The 13,970-nt window shown below is 37.5% G+C and overlaps 1 protein-coding gene across 19 annotated transcripts in view; it reads left to right on the top strand.

The window, feature by feature from the left end:
- The window catches only part of Erc2 (ELKS/RAB6-interacting/CAST family member 2), an 873,922-nt gene that overhangs the window by 478,850 nt on the left and 381,102 nt on the right, over positions 1 to 13,970 (top strand). The window lies entirely within an intron of this gene.

Consider the following 13,970-nt stretch of genomic DNA (forward strand, 5'->3'; position numbering starts at 1 on the left):
TTAACCATTCCTATTTTTGGCAAAGGAGTTCTTCCCATATGCTCAATAAAACATTCAAGCTAACACAGGGCATTTGCTTTGAAGTTCCTTTATTTATTCCAGTGTGCCTTTAAACAGAGCAGTTCGAGTTCGACTTGGCTGCTGTTCATGTTAAATTTTGCTTATTAATTAGTGTCTTTCTTCAGTTATATATTAGCTTTCCTCCTTGGAGATAGAAGAAGTTAGATAATTTCAATATGTACTCATAGTTTATCTTTTTAATTGACCAAAAGAGAAATAAATAAATATTCCAGAGTAGGAAATACAAGGAAGCACGTGGCAGATGGAGGTTATTTAGTCAACATTAATTTATTTTTTCTCTGTGTCCTGGTCATGGTATAATGGTGTCATATGAGCTCCCTTTGCCTGTGTGTTTGAATAGAGTTTTTACACAATAGCACAATACTAGGATCAGAACCTCTATTGAGTGCTTAGGTCATCCTAGCATGGATCATGTTCACTTGAGGTCACAGCTTCTTCAATGCTCTTGACAAATCAAGAGTTGGGTTTGCGGGGGGGGGTGTCTTAGTTTCCCAATCTCTGATAAGAGATATTAAATTGGAGCTTAAAAATTGAGATAATAATAACTAAAATTTGTAGAATATTTTCCTGCTTTTTTCAAGCATGTTTTCATTTATAACAATGTTGGTGATTTTGCATGTGGTGAAACTAGTGTCCCAGAAAAGTTTTGAAATGACATCCTAGTAAAGGGTGAAGGTAGACCTGACTCCAAGGCTTTCCTGCTTTCCAAAAACAATTGCAGAGAAAAAAGTGACAGTGGTAGGTACCATTTTTGAAATATGCTGGACACTGTGCTAGGTACTGTATAGTAGCTGTTATCCCATTTCAGTTTATGTCAGTCAGGACTCCTAAGTGCAAATGACAGGAACAAAACACAGTCTGTATTAAGAAAGAGAAAAAAAACACCAATAAATTCACTGCAAAATCCAGGGAAAGATTTTCATCTTGACTGAATTCAGATTTCCAAACAGTGACATCAATAATATGTTTCCTTCCTACTTGGAGGATGATTTAATCTTTGTTGCCTGGGATCCTCAGGAAATCTTTCCACAAATAATGCCCAACACCAGCCAGCCTACCACCTAAGAATTTAATCACTCCAGGACAAAGGAAAGTAGCTCTAGTAGTTCTAACAAGCTTTTGAGATTAGGACATATAAATTGACAGCTCAGGTTCAGGCCATGTGATCATGAGGAGCCTAAGGGGAAGGGGTCAGCTTCATCTAAATCCTATGTGCTAAGAGTGGAGACAGATGACTTCCCACAGAGAAAAATAAGTCCTGGTATCTGAAAAGGTTCTGTGCAGATAAAACTACAGAGGTTCACTGCAGCCATTATATGGTAGATGAACAATTATTATCCCATTTGGTATATTAGAAGAAGGAGACCATGAGAGATAAAATAACTTTCAAAATTATTTATCTAATAAGTGGCAGACCCAGGACTTAAACCTGTATGTGACTATCATTAGATGATGAGTTTTCTGAAGAATTAGGAATGCAGGAAAACTGAGTCTTCATGGATCAGGTGGAATTTGAGCCAAATGAGTTTGAGATGGGAGAGACAAGTGGTAGGGAAGGCCCTCCAGGAAAGAGAACCATCGGAAAAGTATAGAAGTTGATAGAGCATGGTATAATCTGGGCACAAAACATCATGAATCAAGTGATTGGGGTGCAGTTTTCAGTTAGGTAAGCATTGTCCTTATCTTTGTTTAACTAACTCTGGAACTAAAATGCCTGAGTTTCACTCCAAGCTTTAGAATTCACTGAGTGTCCTTAGGAATGTCACTAAACCTCCCAACATCTCAGTTTCCCCATTTATAGAACAGGAATAATAATTACACCTATTGCAGAGTTGTTCTGAGGGCTACAAATTAAATGTATACGAGGAATTTAGAATTATACTTGGCATAGGCTGTGCTCAGAATAAGTATTGATGATCATTCTTATAATCACAGGGAAAGGTGAAAGAAACATTTAAACAGAGTTGTCTAGTACATGCAGGATATTTACATAGTTATACTTGGGTAGGCATTAAGCATCAAAGTCTTTGTCTTTTCTATATATAGTAATTTTTTTCTCTTCTAAGGACACATCTAGTTATGGAAATTAATGTCTTGTTTTGGCCCGTGAACTTTCACATAGCAATATTTTCATAAGGAGCCTTGATAACTACCTTGTAGACTTATTCATAAAAGATAGCATGGTCTGGAATTGCTTAGTTGCATTCCTGACCACCCCAAACAAAGGATAACATTTGAAATGCAATAAAAAGTAATCACGATTAATTTTGATGAAAATGTCTCTGGTTAAGGTTAATAGAGACTGAACCTCCCACTTGAATGGATTGTTAAGCAGATGTGCTCAGATGCAGTAATTATTGCCTTCTGAGAACAGAACTTTCTGGAGGCCCTTGACTTTTAACATTACTATTGTTTTAAGTACTTCCTGTTTATAAGTTTGCCTGTTAATTCCTTTAAGTATCAGTCTATTAGGATTTAGTCTGGTTAGTTGTTTGGCTGGTGGTTACACGTTTGGCACCTGCTAAATTTGATTTATTCATCACTGGTGATTTGTAATGATCAGATACCCTAGCTTTATGATTTCAACCAACCAAATGGTATTATAACTATAAAAAATATCAGGAAAAGTATTGCCTACAAAAATAATAGCTATTGGATTAGGCTTCAAAGGAGAGCTCAAAGAGATTCAACTAGTTGGCATGGAAATTGGGAACAAGTTGAATGATAGAGTGACCATGCTATTTATTGTTTCAAGTAGAACATGATGGCAGTAGGAAGAAACTGGGCCAGCTCTGTCAGCCCTAGATATATATTCATGATATGAAACATTTTGCAAATCCTACTTTATTTCTTTCTTAAGTTTATAGTTTTATGGCAGGAGTTGCAAACTCAAATACCTTAAACGTCTACATTGTTAACATAAGAAAGATGTGAAACATGTGAAAAAAATAATATCTGATTCCTTCAGCCATTTTTTTTTTACTTTTGGTAGAAACATATCAGTTAGTAATTCCATCACAATGCTATGTAACCATCACTCCAAAACTACTTTACAACCAACTCAGTAGTAGTAACTTATTCCACCAGATTTGCAGGTTGACCAAGCAGCTGAGTTTCTGGAGGGTGGCCTTGTTGGGCACTTCTGCTACTCAGTGCACATCCATGGGAAGTTAGGGAAGCTCTGTTTTACATATGTTCATTCATTCTATAACTCAAGCTGAGGAAGCATCAGTGACCCAGGAAAGTTCTAATGATAGTAGCAGAGTAAAACATGCAGAGTATCAGAAGGCCTAGTCTTGAATTGACACTGTGATTTCTACCCCATTTCATTGGCTGAGCCAAGTTTGGAAAGTTCGCTCTACAGGCAGAGAACACTGTAAAGGGACAGATACAAGGATGAGTAAAAAAAATTGAGACCAATCATTCAATCTATCAAAAAAGACAAAGTTTGGGGAAATGTTTCTCTATTACAGGAAAAGCAACAGAATAATCATAATGAAAAATTTCAGTTGTGGTTGGCCCTAGCAGGTAGGCATAATTGAGGGCAAATGGGGAATTAAGGAACTCAGAGTCCATGCTTCATCCAAGGTAGTAGGAACCACTAAGCTCTGGCTGTACTTTGCTGTAAAAATGGACCTAGGGTTGTGGGACCTTCTGATTGCCCAAGATAAATCATATAATGTGAACATTTATGTGGAATCTGATATTTGAGAAAGTTGGTTCAAAATTTTTTTAAACATTGCATGATTACAGTCAGCCACATATGCATATAAATTGCCTTGTTTTGTGGCCTGTTGCACAGCAGTCTGATCCCTCTGAATTCAGAAGGTATAAATAAGGAAATTAAGAATGCTCTTTAGCTAGTTCAACTTGACTAATTAAAGAATAGTGACAGGTTAGTATTTGTCCTGAGTCCTGTTTTTGTCAAAAAATACCTTGTGTTATTGCTTATCAGAGGCAATTACCCACAATCTGTAGGGATAGAGAGTGTTCTTAATTTTTTTTGTTTGTGTGTTTTGTTTTTTGTTTTTTTGATCCCCTGAGCATTGCAAAGAAAATAGGAAGGGAAGGCTAAAGAGCTATGGAGTTGAAATGTTCAGAGTTCAAGTATTGGCCCTTGTTACTATTATCTGAGGGCCCTGAGTAAGGCAGAGAATCTCTCTGACCCTTACTTTCTTCATCTGTACATGGGATTATAATTTCTACCTCCCTGGTTTGAGGACAAAGCTGAGTACAGTCCCTGATCTGTGTGGAGTTCAGTTACTAGAGTTTTTTTCCCAGAGAGACTGGTAATGAGCTTTTAACTACAGAAGACAGTGACCACTGGGAGTATCGCCCAGCAAACCCTTTGCAACTATTTTATACTGATGAGCAATACAGATATAGAGTATACTTCAGTCAATGAAAGTTTCCAATGAAGCATTAAAAACATTTGGGGCAATAAGGAGGAAAAATTAAAACATTCTTCAAGTTACTGTTGAGTTGTGTCTGAAAGGTGAATTTGAAAGATCGTGATTTTCTTGTATAATTCTGCAGAACTTTTCCCCAGGACACATATTATAGCGTGTGATATTTATGTCTGGCCTTGGGGCTTTGGGCTTCTGTGTATCCCGTCAGAGCCCATATGGAGATTTTTCAACAAGCTATCTTTCTGGAGATTCACACTAAATTGTCATTACCAGGATGGGATGCATTTTTTTTTCCACCTCTAGCTATTTCTTGCTGAGCAAAGATACCAATTTGAAATCCCAGTGGACATCCTTGTAGATTTTGGCTGCATTTTTCCCAATGCAGCTTATCGAGTTAATGAACTAACATTCTAAGAAATGCACAAGCCAATGTTTTATGCTCCTTTTCTGTTGTATGTCTGCAGAATTCTCTTCAATTTATTGCCTGAAAACTAAAGTCTGTTCTTGTGTGCTTCCGTTTCCAAATTATAGGTTCCCAGGGAACTGTAAAGTTTCTTCTCTGCCAGTGGTTAAACCCAAGTGTGATCAGTTTAAAAAGCAAATGAATGTTCTCATTTATTCTCGTTCTTTTAGTAGAATCCTAAATAAATAAATAACTATATTTAAAAAGCTAGAAACAATTTTATTTTTTCAAAGTGTGTAACCCTGAATGTCCCTATCTTTTTGCTGGGACTTACTTTACTTCTCCAATTAGAGTTGAAATTGCAAACAGAGGAAGTGTAACAAACATCATAAACCTCAAAAATGCATAGCTTTCAGCAAAACATATAGCTCATTACAAGGTTCCCAAGGTTCGCTAAGTTGTTTCTTTGCAGAGTAACTTGTACATCTTAAACAGCACATTTAAAGCCTCATATCTATATGTTCATCTCTCCAAGACACTGAGTTAAGTTCATTTCTCTTTCAGTTCCCCAAACTTAAAATTGTTACTATAATCATGATCTATGTTCATGTGTTATGGTACACTTACCTAAGTACTGCTATTAGGAGAAACCTGACCAGCAGAGTTCGGGGATTTATCATTGTCAAAATGTGTTTATTGAGTTCCTAGTTTTCCATGGCTGTAGGTAGGCATGATGTGAGGTGATTTAGCGGAGTTCCATTTCAGTCATCGTTTTCAATGTATGTAAAGATGAGAAAGGTCATCTTAACACAGGTTGAAAAGAAAATCCACGTTTGTTCCAATTTTCCCAAGAACTTAACATCATGATAATTAATACTGCAAGATTTTTATTTGTTTGTTTTGCAATTTTCTACCCTGCCATAGAGAAATTGGGAAGTTCCATTTAAGTTTTGGATAAACTCATTACATAGTTTGAAATGTGAACTAAGCCTCATCCCACATTTCCTGCCTATGTTCTTGTTTTCAGATATAAATACCCAACTATTTGTGAATCTGCAGAGGACATGGAATGTTGACGAGTAGGACTGAGGTTTAGTACAGAAGTGTTTTCTTTCCTTAGGGATTTATTTTGACATTTGTTTTTCTTTCACACTATAATCCCCCACGAGCCAAAAATGACTTTTGTTATGGCAGGTCCCTCTGGGCAGTCTTGGAAAATCTTATTTGACAATCAGTTTCTGGTAGCCTTGAGTTGAAATCGTTATTCTCTGTAGTAACTCATGGACTGTCAGGAGTGACAAGATATCCTATGTGGTGTATTTGGGAACTAACCGATTTTTAGAAACGTTCCAAGAAGTCAAGTGAAATTGTGTAAATAAAACTGTTGTACATGGAGTTTTTTAGTTTTTCTTCTTTGCTCCCAATAAAGTATGACTTGTTTTTCCAAATGTGCAGTCAATTGCATATTTCTTCTGAGAAATGTCTTCTGCTTTTTTCTGTGGATTTGTGACCTAATCCTCCATTTCATATAGCCCCTCTGTACAAACAAAATATATTTCTATAGAAAAAAGAGGTTTACCCTTAATCGAGTGTTGCCTAATCTACCTACTAAATTACCCCCTGGAGATGGAGGAAGGTTCATTATTCTTTTCTGAAGGGTTTTTAGGTTTCACTCCATTAGTGGCTGTTTAGCATTCCCTGGCAAAATGACTGTTTGTTTGTCAAAGGCTGAAGATCCTGCAGAATGAAATGCAACATATCTGTCAAATGAAATCATTTTGATTATGGGTGTAGAGTCTGGAAAGATGAGATCTGAGGAGGAGATGTTTAGAAAAAGGAATCCTGCTAGAATGATATGGTGATCTTTTCTTCATTTTAGGGTGGGCACTGAGGAAGATCAGATCATCTTTTAGATATTATCCAATTTGGTGCTTTTTAAAAGTCCCTGAAAGATAAATCAGGAAAAGACATTGTTCATTTTCCTGCAATCACCAATAAATACTAGAAGCAGATAGAGATCCTTTCCTAGAGAGGGTGGGTTATCAGCTCTGGGGTAAGAGGAGGGCCCACTGATAGAGTCTTGCTGGCTTCTGTTTACCCCAAATTCTGACATCTGGGATTTATCCCAAAATCTGGTCTCTGAGGTTTGGGCTGTAAACTGGAGTAACCATTTTTATGTTTATGAAAATCACTGCTGCAGCTGATTTTAGTTAATAAAGCAATAGCCCATTTCAGTCAGACAAGTGTACTTTTCAAAGTGCTTTCACAGGTTGATCTTTATATTGGGTCCTACCGTTAGCCATAAGGATTGGAGAATTATCTTTCTTCACTTTCTAGAAGAAGAAACTGAGACTCAGTTGCTCAGTGGCTCATCTGAAATCATGGATCTCATTAGAAGCAAAGCTTTGAGGAGACAGCAGAGCCTATAAGTTCCCCCTCTGAAGGTCAAAGCAAGTCTCTGATCAGAGGCTGGAGAAATACTTCCTCAGTCAAAGGATTCTGAACCAAAAGCCACTGAGAAATGAGAACTTTCTAGTGTGTACTTAAGAGTATCTCAATGTTTCTCTATTCTATTTGCATCCACAGAATGTGCAGAATGATTTGCCAAGTAAGTATGATGATGGCATTACTGAATAACCCACAATTTAAACTCAGGGTAACTAACTGAAAGGAGAAAAAAAAATCTGACAGCACACATTATTTTTTTCAAGGTAGAACTTGTAATAACTCACACATGGAAGACTCATGTAATCCCCAGGGGGCGATCTTGTTCTACTGCATCGCAAGAGTCAGTCCAGTTAAACCTGCTATCCGCTACCAGGGTCATAACTGTAGACCTACCCTGGGATATCACTACCAGAGGTTAGTAAGAGGGGGACTTGCAAATCACAGTGCATGTCACTCTGACATCACTAGCCTCTTTCTAATAATTGCTGATATTTCAGCACATCACTACCTAAGGAAGAGACCTGGGCATGGTTAATTTTTTAAAATGTTAACTTTGACTTATGGCTTGTCCAAGGCATTGCTAAGTTGTATATTCAAACACTCCAGATTAAGGAAATGACAATCAATGCCATGGGCAATGATTTAAATGGAAACCTTGCAAAAGGAAAATACAACTATAAAATCTGTTCCTATTCACTTAATAGTCTCTCCTGTAATACACGTTTGGGAAGTTGGTAACTTGAATTTATGACACTTTTAATTTCTTCTCTGCTGTTACACTTTCCCTCCACATCTTTATTATTTATGTTGCCTGGAAAAATCTCTGCAAGGTTAAGCAATCATAAGTTTTTCTTACTATAGAAAGGACCTTAGACTTTATAAAATACAAGCTCCTTGTTTTGCTGATGAGGGAAATAGGACCCAGCAAAAGCAAATGACCTTACTAAGATCCTAGAGGAAGCTACTGGCAGAGGGGGAGATCAGATCCCAAGCCTTCTGCATCCTTGTCCAGTGCCATTTCTGTGGTTCACTTTTTCCATAGGTTTTGTCTTTTCTCAGTAGAATTTGAACACTTTAAATGCTTGAGCCCATAGGTCAGGCCTATTACCACCCCCAGCATTGGATATCACTGTGACTATCTGAGATCACATGGAATTACCCCTCACAATAAATTAAACTTTGTATTTTAGAAATAGATATCTGTCATTTCCTTATATCTTTAAAACTAGATTACCTAAAGAAGTAGTAACGTGGTGGAGGAGAAAAATTACTGTGAGACCGGATTACAGAATTTAGAGCTCTTTAAATGACAAATAAAATTGGTTTGGCTTATTTTTATCTTTGGCACTTTTCCTCATTCATAAAGGGATGTTAGCCATAAAGAAATTCAGGAAGTTTCTTGTTATGGAAAACAAGTGTGGATTACTTGGAAAATTCAATAAAAAGAATGATACCTCCTAGTTTTTATTGAGCAATGAATTAGGCCAAGGATAATGTCTTTGGTTGAGTTCTCTGGGAAATTGAGACTGAGATTAACATGTAAGGAAGTTTATTGGGGTACTCTAAGGAAGGGAGGAAAACCCGACTGGGAATAGTGAGAAGTCAAACTGTGATGTTATAGCAAAGGCCTCAGCAGTTCCTCAGTTGCTCTAGAGCTGGGATAGCCATTAGGAGGGAATTGACTCTAATTGAGGCCAGAGGGTGGCCTTAGTTTTCCTTCATCAAAAAGCCAGTGGATGTGAGCAGCCCCTGGGGAGGGGTGTAATCTTTGGACAAGGCAGCCCTCAGGAAAGGTATATCCATGGCCACTGGGAAATGAGTTCCTTAGTTCTCAAATGAGAATCTGGGCAGCATACCACTGAGTCTACAGCAGTCACTAACATGCATGTTGCTCTCTCCTGTTTGACACCCATGATGAGTACATACAGCTAATCTTGCCTACCCAGCTTCAGAATTCTTTTCAATATCAGCAGCCATTAAATATCAATTCTAGTTGGCCAAGTGACTGTGTACACATATTAATTTTTAAAATCTTATTTCCAAACTAATGAAGGTGCCTCTATCTCATTTTACAGATGAGAAAATCAAGACTTGGTAGTACTAGCTGAAAGAGCTGGTGTTCTTTCTCAAGTCTGTTTGCAAACTAGCCCCTTCTCTCCCTCTCCTTCTCCTTCTCCTACATGGAACTGTTTCTTTACATTGGCCATAGTAACCATAGCAATAGTAAAAATGACCATTAGGCTGCACCAAAAACAGATATGTTAGGTGGCATAAACTCATAAACTTGGGTAAGAAGGCTTTGCCTGTACTTCCTGGGGAAGGGATAAGCTTTCCTTTAATTAATGATATAGATTTTAATGTTTCCTAGATGTATGTAAGGTTCTGCCTGCAGTTCAGCAAACTGTCCCACTGAGGTTTTTCAGGACCTTTTGTGCCCAGACACTGTGTTACTTGCTGAGATTTAACAATAGGTAAAACAAGATTCTTTACACTGAAATGTCTCAAAGTCTTGTCTCCTAACTTAAGGGTTCTTTCCCTGAGCCTCTGAGATGTTTATTTGTAGTAGCTTCTGAGTGTGAACTGCAAATAGTTCACTGGGCTGTGACCTGCCTTAGGACAGGAGATCATTTCAAAGAGATAGCAAGGGTCATGTTTGCAGCAGGAGCTTGAACTTGACCTGAAGTTCTGCAGAGAGCTGCAAACCTTTGAGTGCAGAGGGATGAGAGAGCAAGTAGGCAGTCAGGATCTGGGTTCTAGTCTAGGCTCAACCACTAATGAGCTGTGTGATTTTAAGCAAGTGATTTTTTTTTGAACCACAGTTTCTTGTCCATAAAAGGAAAGGCTTATGGTGGGGGAAGGCCCCTTCCAACTCTGAAATCCTGGGGTTTGGGGATTAATGAAACATGTATATATATGGTGATTTAAAAACATCTTCAAAGAGTGTGGCTCATGAACCAAATGGAGATGCTCCAGTCAAAATAGTGTCTTTACGCAAGGATCAGGAATGTCCTCCAGTTGGGAATCTGGAGAAGTGAGGAAATGGGTGTTGTTGAATCATCCTGGTAAAATAATATCTAGCCTTAAGTATAAATTACTCTTAAGAATGCTTTTGTTTTCCTAGTGAATTGAAGTACAGAGTCTGTCACTTTGAGGAGGCTTTGGTAGAGGGCATTAATGTACTGTTTTCTTTCTTTAGAGCAATCTGTTAACATAATACATCCACTAATTGTTACTGTTTTGGGATAAGATAGATTAGAACTATGACAGTCTGGACACAAGATACACAATGCAGGGACTTCTCAGAATTGAGCCACCAAGGTTATTGACTTATTTTTCAAGGACAGGAGCTATGTGGCTTTTAAATGTAATTATTTGTGAAGGGCACTATTATTTTGATAACCCACCATATCAATATGACTATTTTTCCCCAAATGGTGTGGGTCATAGTGAGCTGTGGGAAAATAGAAAATAGACTACTTAGACAAATACAAGTTTGATATTATCTAGGTTTGCATTTCCCAAAACATGTTTGTCAAAGTGATAGTTTATGAGATATAATACTTTAAGAAAGAAACATTTCATTTATCAAATGCTTTTGGAAAACAATACACACTCTTGCCTTCACTTGGAAAGCAGTTGTGTATTAATATATTGAACGCTCTGAGAAGTCCCGCAGCTATGAGAAGTGTTTAATGTTCTTTAATCCAAACTTTCCTTAAATCACTTGACAAAAGAAGTCTTTTGTTTCCTCTCCAGAACATCTATTAACATTGCAAAGAATTTAGTATTGTATGGAATGTGGATAAATGCTGATCTAAGCAACCACAGTGCTGAGACTGTGATATATAACTAGTTCTTTGATTATAGTTTTAGGCTGGACAGACCCTGCAGGGAAACTATATTAAGCAGAATATTGTCTTTGCTGAATCAGAATTCACCCAGATTATTATTGCTAGGTGATTCAAAAATAGTTCTAGTAGAATGATTGACGAAGAAAATTTTAATTTTGATATAATTTTTAAAATTTGCACCTCATTAATAAAGCTACTGAAAAATGTCTATAACAGGCTTAGGAATATTTTCTTCTGTGATTTCTTCAAAATCCACATTGATTTTTAGATATAATCTTACATTAGGCTATGCCCCAAATCCAAATTTGATGAAGAATGTTTTGGAAGAAGATATAGAAATTATCCCAGCTTTAAAATATAAAATTACATTTTTTTAAGGTTTCCATTGTTAATTCTCATTTGGATGCAGTTTTACTTGCTTTCTGCTAAGGCAGTTCATTGGTAGTGTGGAATATAGTGCTTAGGTTCCAGTTCGGCTGTCAAAGTCAATTATACGGGTCAAAAATGAAGCACAGAGCGTCCCTGTGTCATTAACAGCAAAGTTGTTTTTATTTTGGTTGTACTTTCTTGGCTGTGAAAAGATCCTTATGATAAATTAGAAAACCACAAATTTGAAAATGGGGATAGTTAAACAATATAACCTTGAATGCATGTCTCCTAGATGCCTAAACTTTCTCATAAATGGGCCTGTCATTTCTGAGTGAACTGCACCTCTCTTAACCTGGCTTAATGATGATTTTTACCCTTTTTCTCATCTTTCAAGGTTATTTTTCTCCATACTCTGAATGGGGGATTAAGGTCACACTCAACTATGGGTTTGATTTGCCTGAATGAAGTTTCACTTCACCAGAATCTCATGTGCATTACAGTCCAATGTTAGAGACCAGAGTAGGAGTCAGAATTGTGTCTTTAGGGGAGATATGTACTCAGTAGGAGGAGGATCATCTCTTTAGTTTTAACAGAATCCATGTTGTTTTTCATTTTCAAAGCTTATTTTTTCCCTATACAATCTTAAGTCTGTATCTTTATATTTTAGATTTAATGAAATGAAAGTTTCATTCCACAGCTTTTGTCTGTCTCTGCACTAACCCTGAGACCAGGTTCTTGTGTCTCTCTCACCCTGTGTAATGGAGAGACAGACCATTAAGTCACACTCATGATAAAGACATGCCAGGAGATGGGGGAGTAAAGGCCAAAGGGATTCTATTTTATCTATCAGACTAAGTAGCAGTGCAAGTTCAAAAAATGAACATTGTAAACAAAAGTGGCCTTGAATTTGTCCACCAGGTCAGCTCCTGTAGCTTTTTTGGGGCTCCCTTCAAATGTTTCTTTGCCAAGGGGTGGGCCTCTTCCCCTGGTTCTGATGACTGCTCCTTTCCATCATTTATGAGTCAATAAATATTGATACCCCAACATATACCACCTGAAGATAAATCCATCTACCTTTTCTCAAATAGAAAATTAATTTTTTAAAAAATGTGAATATTAAACTTAAAAAGATATAGATAAAATAGTCAACTCTATACTTCAAATATTTGTGTAAACTTTGAAATCACTTGTTACACAAAATGTGCCTTTCAGAACCCCTGTATGTCATGGAACAGTGTCATTTGATTAGGGTCTCCACAAGCCTCTTCTACCTAAGGATCCATGACCCCTGTGGAGGTGCTCATGAACCCACTTGCTGGAGTCTGCTACAAAGCCACAGTCAGCCATTCACATATTAGCAGGGCTCATTTTATAATTTCCTAGTAGGTGTGAGTATTTTTATCTCTTTGCCAGGGAAAGGTGTAAGGTTTACTTTCATTCCACTGGTTTAGATCATAAGCTCCCGTGTGGACTTTTCTTATTGCCTGTTACAAGCTGTGTGTTGTGCCATGAGGTTGTTAAGTTCTAGATCATGACAGTATCTACCTCCTAGTATAGGTAGATACTTATGTGATCTTTTAGGAAGCAGTGCCCAGCATAGTGTAAGTGGTGGCTGGTGCTGTAAAGATGCTGGTGTAGGTGTCAGTGATGTTCTGTGGCTTCACATTCACACTTGTGAGGGCTGCATACAGAAACCTTGTAACGCCCTGACCAGTTGGTTCCAGGTATCTTTGGGACCACTTTCCTTCTGTTCTCTCATTATAACTCCTCCAGCACACCAGTCTCCATCCTTCCCTGTCCCTGGGTCTTGGAACATGCTGTGCCTTTGAGTAGAAGGTTCTTTGTTTACATATGCTTGTGACTTCCTCCTTCCCTTAATGCAGGTCTCTGCTCACATGCCATCTGTTCAGAGAGGCTTTCTTTGAATGCTCTTTCTAATCAGTTGTTCTTACAATTCTTATGTTCTTGCCTTTATCTTTTTTCATGATGAATATCATGTTCTAAAATTATAATAAGATATAGTTATTTTTGCACTTGTTTATTAGCCATCTTTCCTATGAGCACATACATGTGGGGCACCACTGCCAATCATCCTTCCTCCTAGAAGTCAGGACTCTGACTTATGTATTCAGACCAGGATTAGCATTCAGAATGTATATTTTTGACTAACATAATAAATTAATTATTACAAGTTGGACACATTAATGGCAAATGATCAGACAGGCTAGCCAGAAGTGAAGGATGTACCGTCTAGACTTTAAACACAAACCTTGTTTGAACAAGAATTGCTTTAAGAGACATTCTTATTGGCACTTGAAGAAGTCTGTCTGTGGAGCTCAGGCCTGGTTTTATCTCTTTTCACATTTAAGCTGCAGAGGGCACCATTCTCATTGGAAGTTGCTCAGAGTG

This window comes from Ictidomys tridecemlineatus, chromosome 2 (genome assembly GCF_052094955.1).
Source record: "Ictidomys tridecemlineatus isolate mIctTri1 chromosome 2, mIctTri1.hap1, whole genome shotgun sequence".
Classification (NCBI taxonomy): domain Eukaryota; kingdom Metazoa; phylum Chordata; class Mammalia; order Rodentia; family Sciuridae; genus Ictidomys; species Ictidomys tridecemlineatus.